Source organism: Peromyscus maniculatus, chromosome 3 (assembly GCF_049852395.1).
Source record: "Peromyscus maniculatus bairdii isolate BWxNUB_F1_BW_parent chromosome 3, HU_Pman_BW_mat_3.1, whole genome shotgun sequence".
Lineage (NCBI taxonomy): Eukaryota > Metazoa > Chordata > Mammalia > Rodentia > Cricetidae > Peromyscus > Peromyscus maniculatus.
This window is the reverse complement of record NC_134854.1, coordinates 56,607,232-56,628,112: the sequence shown is the minus strand read 5'-3', so window position 1 is coordinate 56,628,112 and position 20,881 is coordinate 56,607,232.

Sequence of the window (20,881 nt, the reverse complement as noted above, 5' to 3'; positions counted from 1 at the left end):
CCCACAAGGCCTGTCTGATGAACAGGACAGGGAGGAGAACAGTGACCAGAGCTTGGTTAAGCAGAGTCAGGAGGAACACCCAGCAGTAGAGAAGGCCACTGTCGGAGTCACCATGAGACAGAGTAGGACGGAATGAATATCAGACATCTCTCTTGTCCCATAGGCCAGAGGACAAAGAAACTTAAGCAACACACTTCACAGAGGTCAAGATCCCAAGAAAAGGAGGTAGCAGAGAAGCAGAGAAGGGTCTGTGTGGTACCAGAATAATCAACACATATGTATTAACCCTCGCTGAGAAGGCAGGAGAGGATACGAGTTACATTCACAAGGAAATTGGCTACAGAGAAACCATGAAGTCTTTGAGTTGAGTTCCTCCCAAATGGATAATTACAAAATTTGTACCTCAACCAGTTGCTATCTGTCTTAGATAGAGTTTCTATTGCTATGAAGAGACACCAAGACCACGATGATTCATATAAAGAAAACATTTAATTGAGGCTGGCTTTCAGTTCAGAGGTATAGCCCATTCTTGCTATAGTAGGAAGCATGGTGGCATGTAGGCAGACATGGTACTAGAGAGGTAGCTGAGAGTTCTACAACTGGATCAGCAGGCAGCAGGAAGTAACTATAACACACTGGCCAGGCTTGAGCTTCTGAGACCTGAAAACTTGCCCCCAGTGACATACTTCATCCAACAAAGCCACACCTACTCCAGCAAGGCCACACCCCCTATCAGTGACACTCTATGAGCCTAGGGGGCCATTTTCATTCAAACTACCACACTATCCATGTGAGGTACTTGGTTGGCCTCAAAAATTGTCTCTGAAGAGATCATGAGACAGCCTTGTGGCACTATAAGGCATTGATAAAATACAAGCACCTGGAAGATGTTCTTTGCTAGGGAGGCCATGGAACTGAACTCCAAGCCAAGTCTCTGGATCTTGAACTGGGTGTGTTAGTGCTAGCAGACTCCTGAGCCACATAATCCTTTTTTTTTTTTTTTTTTTTTTTTGGTTTTTCGAGACAGGGTTTCTCTGTGTAGCTTTGCGCCTTTCCTGGAGCTCACTTGGTAGCCCAGGCTGGCCTCGAACTCACAGCGATCCGCCTGGCTCTGCCTCCCGAGTGCTGGGATTAAAGGCGTGCGCCACCATCGCCCGGCTCTGAGCCACATAATCCTGACACTGCTTCAATTCCACAATACTTCTTTTGACCTATGCAATTATTATGTGAATGCTTTATCAAGCTTATCAACCTAAGACAAGTCCATAAGCACAACTCCTCCAGAATATTTTAATTATTGAAGTTTGGGGAGGTGGGTGTGGATGGTAGGGAACTAATAACTTATCAGCTCACACCTATACCCTGGTATCAGCTATTTCTCATCAGCAAAAATTATCCTTTCACTCTGTTTTTCTAATCTAAAATGGGCAAAACCAAAATGTCAATATATTAAGGATTTCTTTTATTGCACATACAAGTCAATACAGTAGGAAACAACAGTTTTCTTTGAGAAATCAATTAGTTGGCTGCCTATCTCATTACAAATATGAGACACATTTCCTTAGACTAGGGATTATTTCTTAATACAAGTCTGTATCGGAGGAGAATGAATGCTCTACAAATAATATCTTAGGAGTTGGGAATGATGGCTCTTGCCCTATAATCCCAACACTCTGGAGGCTGAGGTAGGAGGACTGTTGTGTGCTAAAGGTCAGTCTGAGCCACATAGAGTCAGGCAGGCTGAGCTATAGCACGATTGTGTGAGACCATGTCAGCAAACAAAACACCCTAAGGACAATACCAAATAAACCAAGTGAACTGTAAATACTGAATGTCAAGTGGGACATTAGAATATTAGAATATTTACTTATGTTCATCCTCGTTACTTTAGTAATGATTCTGCTTGAGACTAAATTAGGCCTGGTCTATTTCTTCAGAGTGGCCCCCAAGACTTAGATTGAGTGTTGGTAGTTTATTTAGACAGGTGAATCTAGAGTTTGGACAGGAACAATGAGTCTGAGAAGAACAGGAAGCCAGCAGAGGATACAATGAGGAGGTTACTGTTGTAGGGAGCTCATTGCTACTGAGCAAATTTGGAAGGTAGAGTACAGCATGCCTCGGAGTTGTACTATCCAAAGGATGAGAAAGCTAGAGAACTACCATTTGTCTTTCATTGGAGGGCCATTCCCAGTGAGGCTAACTTCTGAATACCTCCCACCTGTCTGGTACTCAAGTAGCATCCTGTGGTTAAAGAAAGGATTAATGCTAAAAGACACAGGCATTTACTTTAGGCTATGAGCTTCTAGAGGAATGTCAAATGTGGAGGAGATATATAATAGAGCATGGGATTGAGACTGATAATAGTCTGCTATAAACACTTCTCTTAATAGGAAAACCAAAAGGTTGGCAACCGAAGGTACTGGATGTGGAAGCATAAAGCGTATCCTTTCTTTCCACACAGGATCTTTGCATGCTCCTCCTCAACCCCCAGGTACTATATAGATAGCCAGAGAAAACAAGCTTCCCCTCTCAGAAGACATGAGGGACAGTCCAGAGAAGCTCTATAGAGCATATTCAGCAAGAGAATGCACTACTTTTCTTATCAATGAAAACTTAGTGCCTATATTGTAAGGAAATTGTTTTCATGTGCTGTAAATTTTAATCATATTTCTTTATAGGTGGAGAGCCACAAGATTATCCTTTCAAAGGGAAATGCTAAGGTCAACATACTGTGTTTACAATCCTTCTCTTTAGATTCTATGGATGCACCAATCTCCACTCAAATGCCAATCACTTTATTTGTGTGTGCGTGTGTTCATGTGCTCATGCATGTGCATGCACACATACAAAAGTGAGGTTGTCACAACACATGTGTGGATGCCAGAGGGCAGTCTTCAGGGATTGGTTCTCTTTCCACTGTGGGTTCTGGGGATGGAACTTGGGTCACCAGCAATGCACAGCAAGTGCTTTTACCCATTTCTCCAGCCCTCAAATGCCACTCTTACTGAGATCAGCACTTTACTTCAAGTAAAATATCTTTATGCATGGGGCTGGAGAGACGGCTCAGCAGTTAAGAGCACCTGCTACTCTTGCATAGGGCCCAAATTTGATTCCCCACACCCATGTCAGGCAGCTCAAACTATCTGTAACTTCAGTTCCAGATTTGACACCCTCTTCTAGTCTCTGCAGGCACTCATGTACACATGGGCATGCACACATCTGCACATAAGTAAAGTAAATCTTAAAAATCTCTCTATGTGGCTACTATGGTTGATTGTAAATAAATGTAATTATTTAGTTAAATTATGAAAATGTGATACAGCTGTTGTTGAAGGAGTAATAGTAGAAAGCTTCCATAACACTGATTGAGTAACATGCCTGAAGATATTGATATTTGCTCAAAGAAACAATTCTTCTTCTAAATGAACAAGATGTATTCACACACTTATGAGAAATGTGCAGCTATGAAGAGCTCATATGTAACTTCTCATTTACTGCACATCTGATAAATAGATACAATGAATGATTAGAAGTCTTAATTAGTGGAGTGCCAGTAAATTAACTCTCTGGGTTTATCTTTTCCCACTGACTTACAAGAAAGAAAAGCAATATCACAGAAGGGCGGGGCTTTAAAAGCAATGTGCTTTATTTCTCAGCTTGACCGGTTTAAGCCTGTATTTATGTCCATCCTGTGGTACATTAGCACCTTGTACCTCAGCTTCTGTCAATATGAGTAATAGCTTGCATTGACTCTGGAGTCACACTTTACAAAGCCCTTCAAATACATCATTCCTTTAAGTCCTGTTTTATTATATTATTTTGTGTATGGAAAAACTGAGTCTAAAGGAAAGCTAAGTTGTGTCTGAAATGCCAATTTTCCTACTCTATATTACTCCATGCCCATTAGAAGAGCAAAAAGTTGAGAGTGAGGATCTCAACTATTGGTAGGATGTGGAACAAATAGAGCTCAATTATGTTGCTGATAGGAATATAAAATGATATAACCACCTTGACCATAGTGGCAACTTCTTGAAAGTTAAATGCATATTTAACCTTCAAATCCAGAAATATGGTCCTAGGTATTTATCCAAGATAACTTAAGCTCACAAAAGGATTTATTCAAGAAGGTTCACTGCAGTTTCATTAGCAAGGGTACAAAACCGAAAATCACATAAGTGCCCATCAACAAGAGAATGGGTAAACATGCTATGGTACAGCAGAACCGAGCAATACAAAGAATGAATTGCTGTGCCAGTGCACAGAATAATGTGAACAGATGTTAAGAAGAGAAGCCAGATACTAAGGAATATACACTGCAAATTCCACTTATTTTAAGTTATATAACAGGTAAAAAATAATGTATGGTAAAAACAGATTATTGCTTGCCTTTGGGGTTAGGAGATGGACCCCAAGGGAGTACTCTTTCTCACGTGATAGAAGTGTGATAAACATGTAGGTATACACTTATATCCAGCTGTCAAAATAATTAAGACTGGTATATTCCAATATACATAAACTTTTCCTTACAATCACAGTGTTAATAATTGGAGCATCTGAGGACTGGGTGGCATAGATGAAACAAGACTGGCAGAATATCAACCATAATTGGAGCTGAATGATGAGTAAATGGGGTTCATCGCATTATCTTATTTGTGCCTGAAATTTTCCATACACACACACAATGACAAGCAAAAATGATCAAAAGGCTTCCAGAGATCTGAAAATAGCCCAGCACGGCTGGGGCAGAACCCCTTGCAGTCTTGGCTCTCCTAGGAATTTTCCAAGATTGCAGTGAGCTGAAAACACCGAATCTCTTAGTCACGTCTCATTCTAGAGCATGGATGCTTACAATGACTAACTAACAGAAATGAATAACGTGGTTGGAAAAACAAATTTTTTTTAAATGTAAAGATAAATCAAACACTGTTCTTTGAGTTACCTGCAGCAACATGAGCCATGTAGCTACCATGGAATCTGGACATGTCTAATGGTACATGTTCAGACCAGAATAATCCCATTTTCTTAACTAAACTAACCTAAACAACAAATAATGAAACCGTGATAAATGCCTTATTTACTTTCCATTTATATCAGTTTCTGGGAATTCATAAGAAGCATGCTCAATGAATCACCCTACTCATTTTTATGCCAACACTTTAGATCATTGACAAGACTATTAAATTTCCTTCATCTTAACACAGTCAATAGAGAGAAAACAAGGATGAGCACAAGAACTGTTGAGACTCCCTGGAGACTTAAAATGAATACAGATTTTTATTTTCAGAAGAGAACTTACAAATCTCTGTAGTTTTTCAAATGAAAAGACCAACACCAAGAGAAAGGAAATGTTTTCTTCAGGGTAACAGTGAGTGAGACCACAGGTCATGTCATCTGATTTCTTCAGACTGAGGTAGACTATGCTACAATGTGTATGAATCTGAAATGCACCCATGTTGAATAACTCAAGACAACTTTATCTTGGTAATTAGCAGGTATTTACAAATACAACACTGTTCAGCAGATTTCCACTGCACTAGTAGAAATATTCTTTTGGGACCATAGATTTTACAATTTTGGAGCAGGATAACATTTTCAAAATATTAGGAAAAATTATAAAACACAGCAAATACACCATTTGCTTATGTATGAATAGATTTTGAGCTAAGTCACTTTGTCTTTCCGCTATTTTCTCACTTTGCTTACTCTTCCAGTTGTGTGCTAGCACATGCTTTATATCTGTGTTTTCAAGCTGTCAGTTACAATCTCTCCATGAACTACGAAGTCAGTTTAATAACAGCTACAATCAACACATTAAAGAATGAAGTTTTACCTTAGAAAACACCAGGTAGAAATTCCCGAGAAAACAGTAGCGCTGAAAGCATCACCATACTTGGTTCCATGTGTTTCAAGTTCCCCCCTTCTACCATGTGGGTTTTGGGGATCTGGGCCAAGGGGATCATTACCTACACATAACTACTTAGGTAATATTTTCAGGAAATGGCAAGCTTCTTGAGAATAAAGGAATTTGTTTTGTGAGACCCTCCTTGTCAACTGTTAGCCATAATTCCTGGGCAAATAGAGTTCTATCCAGAAAGTCCTTTCCTACACCTATGTCTTGTAGGGTACTGCCTTGCTCTGGTGGACTTAGCTTTTCAGGCATGGAATTGAGGTCACTTGCAGTTAATTTTTGTGCAGGGTGACAAATATGAGTCTAATTTCTCTCCTCTGTATGAGGACATCTAGTTTCCTAGTGCTCACTTACATGCTGTCTTTTCTCCAATGTATATTTTGGCTTCTTTGTCAAATATTAGAAGGCTATACTTACAGCATGTACTCATGTATGGGTCTTCAGTTTTGCTCCACTGGTCTGCATGTCTGCTTTTGCACCATTACTATACTGTTTTTATTACCATAGCTCTATAATATATCTTAAAATCTGGAATGGTGATCTCACCAATATTGTGCTTTTGCTCAGTGTTGCTTTGGCTATCCAGCATCTTTTATGGTTCCATATGAGTTTGGAAGTTTTTTTTCTATTTTTGTGGAAAATATTGTGGGTGTTTTGGTTGTAATGGCATTGTATCTATAAACTTAATTTTGGTTGAATATTATTTTTCACAATATTAATTTTACTAGTTCATGAACATGGGAGGGTTTTCCACTTTCTAACATCTTCCTCACTCTCTTTCTTCAGAGATTTGAAGTTCTCATTGTAGAGGTCCTTCATTCCCTTGGTATGTTTATTCCAAGGTATTGTTGGTGGGAGTGCAAACTGGTGTAGCCACTCTAGAAATCAGTGTGAAGACTCCTAAAAAAGCTAAAAATGAATCTATCATATGACCCTGCTGGTAACACTATACTATATGGCATATTCCCAAAGGACTCAACATCCTCCTTCACAGATACTTGCTCAACAATGTTCATTTCTGCTTTATTCACAATAGCTGGGACATGGAAACCACTTAAATGTCCTTCAACAGATAAACAGATCATGAAAATGTGGGACATATATGTAGTGGGATACAGTAAAGAAAAAAATAAAATCATGATATTTGAAGGTAAATGGATGGATATTGTATTGAGTGAGGTAACACAGATCCAGAAATACAAATGCTGCATGTTCTCTCTCATTTGTGGTTCCTAGTGCCAAATCTTCAGATGGGCTATATAACTTGGAATAACCAAAGAAACTAGGAAAATATAAAGGGACTATGGTCGGGATGGGGTTTGGGGAGGGGCAGAAAAAGAATACCATGACCCAGGTGATATGAAGGGGAAAGTGGCCAGGAGTGCTTCAGTTGAGAAGGGGAGAGGAGGCCAATACAGAAATTAAAAGGAGGGAAGAAGGACAAGCAACTCTAAGGATGTTTGATAAAGCCTCAGGAATCATATTTTATATTCGCTTAAAATATAAATACGTGTGTGTGTGTGTGTGTGTGTGTGTGTGTGTGTGTGTGTGTGTGTGTGTATAAAATGAAGTCGTGCCACTTGGGCTAACAATACTACCCACAAGAGTCACAGACTATCTAATAAGACTCCTAGCACCTGGTATGAAAAACCCCATTGTTGCTGTTGGTCAGGGTAGTCCAAGTCACTCCTAAAATAATATGGGCTATTGCTGTTGCTCTTGGTAGCCTTTCAGAGGTTGAAGGTAGTTCCCTATTGCTGAAGACACTGTGCACTTTGGACATAGGACTTGGAAGATTAGAGCTGGATCTAATCTGAAAGCTCCTGGAATCTAGCTTTCATAGTACCAGAAGGTGCTAGCAAGATGCCTATGGAGGAAAGCAATCAATAGTTTGATGAAGCTGTGATGCCTATGAACCACAGCAATGATCAGGGCAAGATATTCCTAAAGATGCAAGAGTGGCACTCAGACCTGGGTGTTAATCAACTGCTGTCTAATTGGACTTAAGGCCCAACACTCAACAGGAAGGAAATCATATATAGTACTAGAAACCTAACCACTACCTGGGGCTAGTGAGATCATAGATCTTAGAGGAGACCTTTACTAGAACAGCATAATTCCTAACTGCATTATAAAACTTAACCTTATGACCACAGAGGTGTGTAGATCTCACCCCCCACCGTCCCCGTCCCTCCCCACCCCCCGACTCCCGCACCAAAGAAACACTTTGCAGCAAATGGATCATTATAGAAAACCGCAAGTGGTCAAAATGCAGAGATCATCCGAGCCCAGTCCCAATAGATAGAGCTGTAGCATAACTTCTGCACCTAGGACTCAGGGAACTTCAGGGAAGAGTTGCTGGAGAGATTGTAAGAGCCAGAGAACCAAGAAGTCGGCTGTGAGATTGTCTCCAAGAAATGACAGAGAAGCTACACTCATGGTATTTCAACAATATGGTTGCCTAAACATGACCAGAATAATGACAATACCAATAGACTTGCTAACGTGAAAGAGGGAGATTTCATGGGGGTCCCACATACTAGACAAAGAACTACAGGCAACCAATGACTCTCTTCTGGAAGAGAAGAAGATAAGAACTTGGGGTATAATTTTATTTTCTTTACATATTTAAAACATAGGATAGGGATATAACTTACAGCTTGTCTAGCATGAATGATCCCCAATACTACATAAAACCCAGCATGGTGGGGCATGCCTGCAATCCCAGTACTCGGAAGGTAGAGGTAGGAGGATCAGAAGTTCAAGGTCATCTTCAGCTACATGAGTTTGAGACCAGCCCGTCAAAAACAAAAATGATCATTGCCTTTTTAAAGATTTGTTTTTATTTATGTGTGTGTATGAGCCAAATGTGCACGCGCATGTATGTGTAAGTGTATGCAGAGGCCAGAAGAGGGTGCCAGATGCCATAGAGCTGAAGTCACAGGCTTGTGAGCTACCCAAGATGGGTACTGGGAACTCGACTCAGGTCCTCTGGAAGAACAGCAAGCACTCTTAACTGCTGAGCTCTCTCACTAGCCCCCACTATTGCTGAAGTTCTAGCATACAGGTATAAATATTTCACTTTGTTCTCTAAGAAGCAGCGAGAGTAGACGGAATGGAGTACATCATTTCTATTTAGTTGGTGTGATGCCAAGGCTCGGAGACATTCCGTAAGGCAGTGAAAACTACGCGGATACTTGTATGGGGATCTAAACCACCTCCCCGATCTTAAGACATCATGTACAGGAATGATCTTTTGTCCCGTGGCCCATGTTCTTTCTTCCCCCTTTCCTTGATTTCCTGTCCTTTCCCTTAGCTTCTTCTCCTTTCATCTTCTCCTTCCTAACGATGGATCTATTTGTAAGTAAAATGAACTGGCATTATCTCAGCATTCAGCTAAGAAATGAGATACTGTCAATACCTATGAAACCCAGGGACTGCATTTTATCTCCAACATGTCACCACTATGCTGGACTTTGTAGTAACTGTTCCCTTCTTGTCACTTACACATCCTTACAAACATACAGTGCTTTATCTCTGGGCCTCATGTTAGGGGAACCACTGTATTCCTTTTTATTAAAAACTACATATCTGACATTTATCTATGCTGATTTGCAGATATATCTCTTATTTGTTTTGATGGAGCTAGAGCATTCTGCTTCAGGACTGTGCTGTGTTTTCTTACTGATGGGCATCTGCATTTTTTTCAGTTTTGTGCTATTAAAGCTATATGACCCCAATCGCACATATGCAAAAAGTTTCTCCAAGATACTCACGTCACATTGTGTAAAATGACTACTTCATAGAACGTATGTACCTACAACTATACTGGCTTATGTCAAATTCTTTTCCAGATCTTGGTTCACATCTTGGTTTCTAAGTACTGTTTTGCAATCAAGAGAACAAGTGTTCCTTGAAGAAATATTTGATTACAGGACCAGCACAAAGAATACACAAGAAACATGCTGTGATGCCAGAAAATAAAAAAATGCTCCAAACAGAAAACAAAAACACACTCCAACTCGAAGGAGCACTAGAAAAATGAGCAGCAAAATAAGTTAATAAAGCACTCAGTCATAAACTATAAAATATAATAAACACCCAAACCTAGAAAAATCAGAACTCAGGGTAAATATTCATGAATTCATCTGATAAACAAGTCACGGAAGCACTTGCTCTGGGATGCTGGGTGGAAAGGTATGAGGAGGAACACAATTCACATCATTTTAATATAATTGTGAAGATGTTTATTAATTACAAAGAGAAGAACAGTGATTTTAAAGGACAGAAACTTGGCCAAGGCACAATAACCAAGTGACATGTCAGTATCGCAAACCATGTGCTGTGATGCTGTGTGGACGGAACACCATTTTGTAGCATTCTCAGACAACATGAATAGCTTCAGGGACAAGAAAGCATCAAACTCACAGCTGAGAGGTGTCTGACAAAATAATGTATGTATACACTTCAAATATATCAAAGTTGGGAAGAACAAGAAAAATGGAGGAACAAGTACAGACTGCAGGGGACCAAGGACAACTAGCCAACTAAATGCCAATGAGATCCCAGATAAGATCCGGAACACAAAAGAGCCTCAGTGGGAAGTCAGCGGCAAGACTTGATTGAAGTTTTCAGTTAATGTTAATTTCCTGGCTCTAGCTACTGAAGTATGGTTATCTAAGATGTTACAGTTAAGAGAAGCTAAATGAAGAATACATGTAAATTCGCTCATATTCTGGCTATTTTTTAAGAGTATAAATTTAGTTCAAACCTCTCAAATGTCTTTTGCTATTCTGAAGCTGTAAGATGATAACTAAGTCATGAGGGTAGTGATCAGAACATCAGCTCTATTTCTGATAAGGCCATTGGATTACATAGCCCAAGGAATAGGCACTGATAAGCTTCTTAATGCCAACCTCAGCTTAGTGCACACAGCAGAGGCTAACCTGCAAAGGAGGCGTGGGTACTGCTAATACTACTCATGAACATTCAATTCCAAAGGAGGGGCTGGACCAGATCCATCTCAGCTTTGCTCTAGTCTCCTAAACATAAGGGGACAGAAAGAGTCTAAGTTACACTAACAGACCTCTCTCCACACTAGAGGAAAAGCAAGTATTGGGAGTAAGGTTCCCTTTGACCATCATCTATAAAATCATGTGGGCCAGAAGGCTTCCTTTCTTTGTATTATTATTTTTTAGGGAAGATTTTATACTATGAACCTCATCCCTTTATTGATTATAGAACTGGTTATGTCTCCTTCTTGAATCCGTTTTAATAAACCACTGTCAATTCAGTTTTCATTTAAGAAGAGAAAGGGATCAAAAGGAGGAAAGGATGAGAGGCAGGAACTGGTGAATGGTGTTAAGGTCCACAAGAAAGGGCAGGAAAAAGATACCAAAGGAAAGCCCAGGTGATGGGGACTTTTAATTCTAAAATAAATGCTGGTGATGAAGATACAAAGATCGATTCAACAAAAAGGGGAAGGGGAGAATTGTAGACCAAGGAATACAGGAAAAAAGAAATCTTACAAGAAAGAAAACAGCCACTCATTCTAAAAACTTTTAACCACTCTCTGGAGGATCCCTGAAAGGTTCAATGAAATCTGAGGCCCCTGAGATTCACCACAAAAGTACAGACATGTCTGTTATCTGGCAAAAATATGGCTATTGCTAAATCATAAAATACTGGAAAACTATCCCATAAGGAAGCAAATGATGCAGAAAGAAAGTACATCATTGATGGTTACATTTTATAGTGAATACTGTGACTGATGAGACAAGAAGACACATGGGGATGAAACAAAGGAGCCCTGCCTTTAAACTAAAACTAGGTCATGACTATAATCCCAGCACTTTCGAGTCTGAGGCAGGAGGATTGCCATTAGTTCCAGGCAGCCTGGCCTACATTGAGACCTTGTCACCAAAAAGGGAAGGGAACAACCAGACAGATTGAAGAGAAAGAATAAAATGCTAAAGGGAAGGATGACAAAGATTTCTGATTTTCAGTACATATTTGTGTGTATGTGTGGTATTTATATGTGTTTGCTCATGTCTGAACATGTGTATGGAGTCCAGAGATCTGGTGTCTTACTCAGTTACACTCTATCATCATCATCATCATCATCATCATCATCATCATCATCATCATCTCATAATCACCTCATCATCTTCATCATCATCATCATCATCATCATCATCATCATCATCTTCTCCTTCTCCTTCTTCTTCTTCTTTTTCACCTCCATCTCCATCATTGTCATCACTGAGATGAGGCTTCTCACCATCCCTGGAGCTCACTGACTCAACTAGGTTCTCTGGCCAATGAGTTCCTGAGACTGTATGACTTAGTTCCCTAGCCCTGAACTTACAGGCACACATCACCACACCTGGTTTTTACATGGGTGTTGAAAATCCAAATTCAGGTCCTCAGCTTGTGCAGGAGGCACTCTGCTGAGTGAGCCATCTTCCCAGCCCCAGTATTTTGTTTTAATATCAAATCCCCAAATGATGCACATTTATAACATAAAAGGGATTTACTATGTACACGCACCTTCTATTTGATTCTGTCCACCATTTCAGGAGAAAATACTATAAGTAGGCTCTTTGAGGCATTTAAGATGGACTGATCACAGTAACTTACCATTTGAAAATTTGAAACCATAAATCAACACCTATTGTATTAGGAATAGGGATGTAGACAATGTGTTCATAAAATGAGACTCTTCAATCTCATATCACTGATGACATCATCTCTATATATTGTTCAAAGCACTTCCTGCCAATGAAAATAGTCAGTTATTGTGTGAGTTATAAATATGGAAGAAAGACTTGACTGAATCTACTCTCTTCTCCAGTCTCCTAAACATAAGGGGACAGAAAGAGTCTAAGTTACATTAACAGACCTCTTTCCACACTAGAGGAACACTTTAATGCCAACACAAAAAATTAAATTAACTCACAAATTTGTCTAATTGAAAAATTATGAAGCATAGCAGAATATTAGGGTGTGATAAATCTGAGTTTTACATAATATTTTCTAGTCTTATCTGGAAATATTACATAACTTTAAAATAACCAAAGTAATAATTAAGGATTCATTCAGGGAGGAGGATTAAGAAACACATTTCAGGGGTTGAAGAAATAGCCCAGTAGGTAAAGTGGTTGCTGCCTAAGCATGAGGACCTGAGTTCAGATCCCCAGCAGCCACATATAAGCTGGGTGTGGCGGTGTATGTACATCTGTAACCCTAGTACTCAGGCAATGGAAACAGGCAGAAGCCTGGGAGCTTTCAGAATAACCAGTCTAGCAGAAATGGTGAGGTCCAGTGAGAGACCCTGTGTAAAAAAAAATCAAAATTAAAATCATAAGATGGAGAAGTAATTGAAGAAGACATCCAGATGTCAACCTCTGTCCTATGCATGTATGCCTGCACAAGCAAGTGCATGCCCTCACTAGCATGCAATCATACACATGCATAATACCCTCCCCAATAGAAAAAAGAATGGGATGTACAAAAATACAGAGAAATATTGTTGGACAATAGGTAAGAAAATTGGTGCTTACAGGGAAGGGAAAGAGAAAGGAGAGAGTAAATAGTGGGGGTAATTGAGTCACATTGTAAGGCAAGGACACCAGAAGAAGCTACAAGTGCTCTCACTGCATTTCATGACCCAGGAAGCAGGAATCTGGCGGACAGTGGATATAATTACTCATTAAGCACCCCTGAGAAAGAAAGGGGACTAACAAATACTAGACACCTATGTAGCTAATTCTTTAAATTATCCTATTTTAACTTCCCAACAAGCCAAAGCTAGGTATTATCCCTGCTTCACACAAGAGTCCTGGAGATGAGGGAGGTTAACTAACTTTTCTCAACTAGGCAAAGGCAAGAAACATCTGCTTGTTTCTCCACAGCCAATGGTCACTAAAATTTTTTAGATGTAAATTATCCATTTGAAGAATACAATGGCAAATTTTGACAACATGTAGCCATCACTATAATCCAACTTGGGAATACATGCTCATTATCTACTATAAAGTTCCCAATGCCTGTTTATAGTTTATCTCTGCAACTTTGCATCTTGTTAGTTTTATATAACTGGAATCATACACTATACTGTCTCAAAGGCTCTTTTATGCCACGTAAGTTCCTAAGAAATGCAAGCTGCAGTAAAAATCATGCACCATTTAGAAAAGAGCACACAGAAACTCCATCTATCATTTTATAAACAACTGAAGGAATGATTCTCTCCTATTCAGTTTATGATGCATGTCTTTAATAAGCAAAAAACAAAAACAAAAACCTCAAGAGTGCTACAAGAGAGTTTCTAGTCCTATCAGCCCTATTAAACTTTTAATGACAGAAAGATGACAGGTAATACATTGAATTAACTATTTCCTTTCAGTTCACAGGTTAGGTTATAAGGATAACTGATTAGAATGCTAGGGAGGGGTACTTCCTTGAGAATGAAGCCAGAGCCATCATTTACGTAGGGACTTAATTCCTTCAAAATTTGGGAGACACTCTGCATAGCCGATTACTTGCCAATTTGATGTGCTGTCTGAGATAGGGTCCTGGACATTTTTTAAGGAAACGGGTGGATTTACAAAAGACATACATATGGAAAGCGTTTGTCATAGTATCTTATTAGACTGATCTACTCTTGTTTTGCTTAAAACAGTGAGTTTGGAGGAGAGGGCACATGTCCTTCCCTCTGGGCCTTGAAGAGATTTCTCCACAGGGAAAAATCTCTAGTGGTCCACAGATATCCTGGCCTTTGTACATATGCTTAGTGTCCATAAGTGAAGAAAGTAGGTCACTGGGCATTGGGACCCCTTGCTTCATCCGTCAGAGGGAACATGGATCCCAACAACTTGAATTTTGGTATATCATCTTTCCTAGACTCAGAAGACTTTTCCTTTGTTCTCGATTCATAGGCAGCACATGTCTCAGAGCAACTTTCTTATTGATTTCCATGCTGTGGTTGCCAACACATTCATCTTTGTGTGTCTGACGCCTGACAGAGCAGCCATGAACAGCCAGGGCACTCGCCCATCATAGAGAGACCAAACTTCATAGAGAGACCAAACTTTAGATGTCAGTTTTGAATGAGGAGACAAGCCTAGTGATGAATTATGTACTCTCACTTTCTCTTCCTTGGAAACTTACTAATAAAGGAAACCAGTTTATTCCCCAAATTTATTTTAAAGGGACCATGTGAGGATGTAGATGAAAACACAGTGAGTTTTGTCTGCCTTGTGTTGGAGTTGGAGATCTGTAGGTAAAACAGCTTCTCCTCAGAATACACTAATAGCACCTAGAGATAGTAGCTATAGAAACAGCTCTCCACGCCAGTAGAGAACATCATTTTAGGATAGTTCTGTCTGGTACTGTGAATAGCCTCTCAAATACTTATACCCCAAGAAAGAACATGTTATGTTAAAAGGGCTCATTTAAAATTTTTTTAATTTAAAATTAAAAAACATTATGTGTCTCTAAGTGTTTTGCCTGCATGAATGCCTGTGTCTGGCATCCATGGAGGTCAGAAGAGGGCATTAGATTCCCTGGAATTATAAATATGGACAGCTGTCAATCTTATGTGGGTGCTGGGAACTGAACTGAGGACCTCTGTGAGAACACATGCATTTAAATGCTCAGCCATCTCTCCAGCCCCTAAAAGAGCTAATTTATGCTTAAGATGATTTCATCATGGATTGACTTTTGTTGTCTGTTGTCATTTTCTATGGCATTCTAGATGTCTTTAAAATGTTTATCTCACCATAAACTTCTCAAGTCCCCAAGGCTTCATGTTTTCTCACCTGACTGACATGTATGGCCCAGCACTTATTTTGACTCTGTAATCACGTGCCTTTCTCTGCTAGCACAGCCCCTGAAACCTTATCTGCTAGGAACAGCCATCTGCTGGCCTGGAAGGCCTCCAAGTGCACACTGCATTTGTTTTTCTTAGAAGAAAATGAGAAAATCAACCAGGGTGATTTGACAGTTTACGTAAGAAATTGTACTGGGTCATTTACATTAAGACACTTTTTAAGAAGATTTCTATTTTATGTATATGAGTGTTTGCCTGCATGTTTGTGTAATGTATATGTAGCTGGTGCCTGCAGAGGTTAAAAGAGTCAAATCCCCTGGAACTGGAATTATAGATGACTGTGAGCTGCCATGCAGGTTCTGGGAACTCAATCAGAGTCCTCTGCAAGAGCAACAAATGCTCTTAACCACTGAACTATCTCTCCAGCTCCTCTACGGAGACTTTTTAAAGCTAGAATCTATTGGCGGATGGTGGTGGTGCACACCTTTGATCCCAGCACTCGGGAAGCAGAGGTAGGTGGCTCTCTGTGAGTTCAAGGCCAGCCTGGTCTACAGAGAGGTTAGAACAGCCAGGGCTACACAGAGAAACCCTGTCTCAAAGAACAAACAAATGAACAAAAAACAAAAACAAAACCCTAGAATTTACTGAGTTCTTGCTATGCAAAGGAGATATTCTTTAAATACATAATTTTATGAGGTAATTAAAATTATTATGCCCATTATATAACCAAATGAGAGAAAGCTGTTAAACAACCTGCCACAGATTATACAGTTAGTCCAGAATAGTCCTTTCTGGAAACCAGGCAGACTGGTTCCAGAGTGCACACCCTACATGGCTGTACATCTTTGAATCTATCGTTACTGCTGTTCTGTAGTGGATCATGATTAGTTCCCAGTATCACATCCACATTTGCTCTTTAAACTGGGACAGGAAACTCTTACTCTCAGCTTTAACTGCTTTTATACCTACTGTCTTCTGTAGCATGAATCTTCAAAGTTCTTATTAATAAAATCAAACCTGAGGCGAGTTATTGGGGTCCATGCTGATAGATCAGAGAGACAGAACAAGCCACAGCTATCTCACCTCGCTGGATCCTCAGCTGGTCTTGTCTCCTCAAACTGGAGGCCTATGAGTCCTCATCCGGAATGGGTCTCAGCTGAACTGTGTTGCTCCAAAGCCTGAAAGCTTAACCAGCCACATGCTTAACCAGCCAAATGCTTCTAGTTTCTGGTCCTCACGCCTTATATATCTTTCTGCTTTCTACCACCACTCCCTGGGATTAAAGGCTGGCTTTCTGGGATTAAAGGCGTGTGTCACCATGCTTGGCTTTTTCTAATGTGGCCTTGAACTCACAGAGATCCAGAGGGATTTCTATCTCTGGAATGCTAGGATTAAAGGTGTGTGCTATCACTGCCTAATTAGTGACTTTTCTGTTCTCTGACCTCAGATAAGTTTATTAAGGTACACAATATTTCGGGGAACACAATATCACCACAGTCTTCACCCACTCTGTGCCTTTTTCTCAGCTGTAAAATGAGGGGAGCTGAGGGGATGGAGCTGGAGGACTCGATGTATACAGAGTAAGCAAGCCAGGACCAGAAAAACAAGCACACATTTTCCTTCACACATGGACACTAAAAAAGTTGATGTCATACAAGTATAGAGTGAAACAGTGGTTACTGAAGACTTGCAAGGGGAGGTAGGATATAGAAGGTTTGATAAACTGCTACCAACATAGATAGGATTGGTTCTAGTGTTCTACAGCACAGTAAGGTGACTATACTTTATAGCTACTATACATTTTGTAATGAACTAGACTGAAGGAGTTCAAAAGATCCTAGCACAAAGAAATGATGTTTAGAGGGATAGAAATTACCATGGTATCCATGATACAATGTATATATGTATCAGATTATTACATTGTGCTCAATATACATTTATAATTATGTAAACTGGAAAAGGTAAACATTAAAGGGGGAAAAAAGGCTGGTTGTAGCACATGCCTGTAATCCCACCACTTGGGATGCTAAGGCAGGAGGATTGATTATGAGTTCAAGGTCAGCTTGGGTTGTACAGCAAGGCTGAGGCCCAGCCTAGGCTAGGTAGTAAGATCCTGACTCAAAAGACCAAATTGAAATAAACAGAATTATATGTTGTTGTTTTTTTTCAGGATTTTTTTTTTTTGAGCTAACATCGAGTATTTACATAACACTTAGGGAAAATACATGGGTGAATCCCTAACCCCAGGAGAAAGGAAGGTCTATGTGAGGAACAATGGGAAGTCACTGTTCTAAGCTAGAGGAAGGCAGGGAGGATGACCTGTGCCATAATCACAAAGATTCCCTACTGATCCCAGCCCTGTTCCCTAAGAGTAGAAGCACATTAAGGGGGACTCATCAGCAGGCTGCTGAAAAACTGCAGGCAGAATGTGATGGCGGATGAGGCTTCAGGAATGTATGTACATATACTCTTTCGTTTCAGGAGAGGAGAGCCAGTACTCAGGTCAATGGCAGAAGGCAGACATGGGCCCACTGCTCTAGATCAACCTGATTCCGAAAAGAAAGAGTTGGCGGAGACTGACTGCCAGCAGCAAACAGCCAGCTCACGGTGTAAGATAAACAGACAGTCCTGCACATGGGATAGAGGACCACCTCCGTAATTACTGGAGAAAGACAATGGTTCTGCCAAACTAGATAAAGGCAGAACAGTCCAAGTCAGTGGGTAATGTTTTTATGCTTCTTGGACCAGCTCAGCCCTACTTGTAAAAGGCTAGGGCCTTGGTGTACACAGCTGTGAAATTATTTTACCAGGTAACCATGCTACTATAAAATGTTACTTTAACTGGGTTATTAATGGGACAGTTCTCAAGGTATCCATGGGCTGATACTGACTTTTCAATATACATGGACAATAAAGACCAAGAGGCAACAGGGTTAAAATAATTCATTACTTTTTCACTTATTTGGATGAAAACAGAACTACACTGAAAGCTGAAATGAACCAAAACAGACTTGTTTTCATAATACCTAGACCATATCAAAATGAAATTCCTCATTTTAAGTTTTTAAAAATTCACTCTTGTTACTCTTGTTTTCCTTTTGAGACAGGGTCTCACTATAGTCCTAGTAGTTCTGGAACTCACTATGTAGACCATGCTGGCCTTGAACTCACAGAAGTCTGCCTGCCTCTGCCTCCCTAGTACTGGGATTAAAGGCACTGACCACCACGTCTGGCTTTCTTATTATTTTTTAATTATGTGGATAGATGTGCACATGTAAACATAGATGCCCATGGAGTCCAGAAGAGGGTGCTGATCTCCTGGAGCTGGAGTTATAGAAGTTGTGAGACTTCAGATGTGTGTGCTAGGAACTGAACTCAGATCCTCTGCAAGGGTGGTATGCAATTTTAACTGCTGAATCTCTCCAGCCTCAGAATTAAACTCCTCATGACTAGAATATATTGCTTGTGAGAGTCTGGTTCAAGAAGAGAGCATTTCCCAGAATGATCAATTAGCAGTTGGGTTTTTGTCCCAATCCTCTGTAAATACTTAATGTCTGATCAAATCACTTTAAATTCATTTGTGCAAAGAACTAAATAGGTTTCTTTCAAGGCCCTGTGAAGTAATGCATTAATCTAATATTTTTGAAGGTCATCTTTGCCTTAAATGGGTTTATGATAATCTTTGTGAGCACGAACTCACTCTTTTAATGTTCCCAAGGAAAACAGTTCATGGACAGATCAGAACACAAGGTCCAGGATATATTCTTATCTCGCTAACCACAAGAACAATCTTGCCATGACAACAGTGACTCCTGACATTGTTAGCTTCTGTGAATATCTGTGTCACAAAGACCATGCTTGCGCCTAACATTTGCTTTTAAATTCCTATTTAAAAGAATCACTGCTAAAATTGTTTCTTATATAAAAATACATATGCTAACAATTCAGGTGGATAATTCTAAAAGACAAGTATCGTTAAAGTTTTATATGACAAGCTAGCATTATTGGGTATTAAAGTAAATCAAATGAGTAAGCATTCTTAGGTTCAGAGTACCCCTAAATGTCAAATGCTGTATTACTAGGTTTTTTTGTTTTTGTCTTGCTTAGTTTGTTTTGAGACAGGGTTTCTCTAGGTAGCCTTGGCTGTTCTGAAACTCACTCTGTAGACCAAGCTGGCCTCAAACTCATAGAGATCTGCCTGCCTCTGCCTCCTGAGTGCTAGGATTAAAGGAGTGTGTCACCACCACCACTTGGCTATGTATGAGTGTTTCTTATGATTGGTTTTGAATGGCTGCCATCATCCTTCCTGAGTAGAAAGCTTTGACAATACAGTGCAGTAGGAATATTTTCTGCCTCCCCTATCCTTATCTGCATGAAGAACAGGTTGGCACATGTGTAAGATTGGGAAGCTGCATTCCCTACAACTGAGACTGAAAGCTGCCTCCTCCAGGTGTTCCAACTTGAACTCTATTTAAATCTTGTTCAAGTTACAACTATTACTATCACCTGCTGGGAGCTGCCAGGCTTTGAAACTTCCAGAAATGAGTGCCTGATCTTTGAAAACCCAGGTGCAATTATCACGCACTAAAATGGATAAGTGGGACATACAACTTCCTACAAGTAGATCTAATGTCATGTTCATGTGTTATCAGTTCATAAAGTGTCACAGAAGTTTAACCTGTGGCAAGATCATCTTCCTAAATATGGCTAATTGATCTGAGAACCTGTTAGCTGGCCACAAACTTATTGGACTTGTGTATTGGATTAACCAGGAAAAATTCAGGAGGCACTAAATACTAAGCAGGGCTGCTTTTAGAAATCAAGAAGGGGGATTTTCCCGTGTGGTCAAGCAAACATACCATTTCTTATCTTTCTCATCCACCCTCAAATTCTGACACACATACTTCAAACCTTGTGTGGTAGTTTAAGCCTGTTTAGATGCTTCCAGCTCTGGTGCCAGCTCCGAAAGACAAGCTGGCATTTTCATAGGTTTCTCTACAGAAACTGGTTTTCCACGTTTACAATTCTCTCCAATTCCGCCCCATTCGCCAGGTCCCGTTCTGGGAATTTTTTAGGATATTCTATTATTCGTTTCTCTTCCCTGGAGAATGTAAGAATGAACTACCGTCTACAAATCGGACACT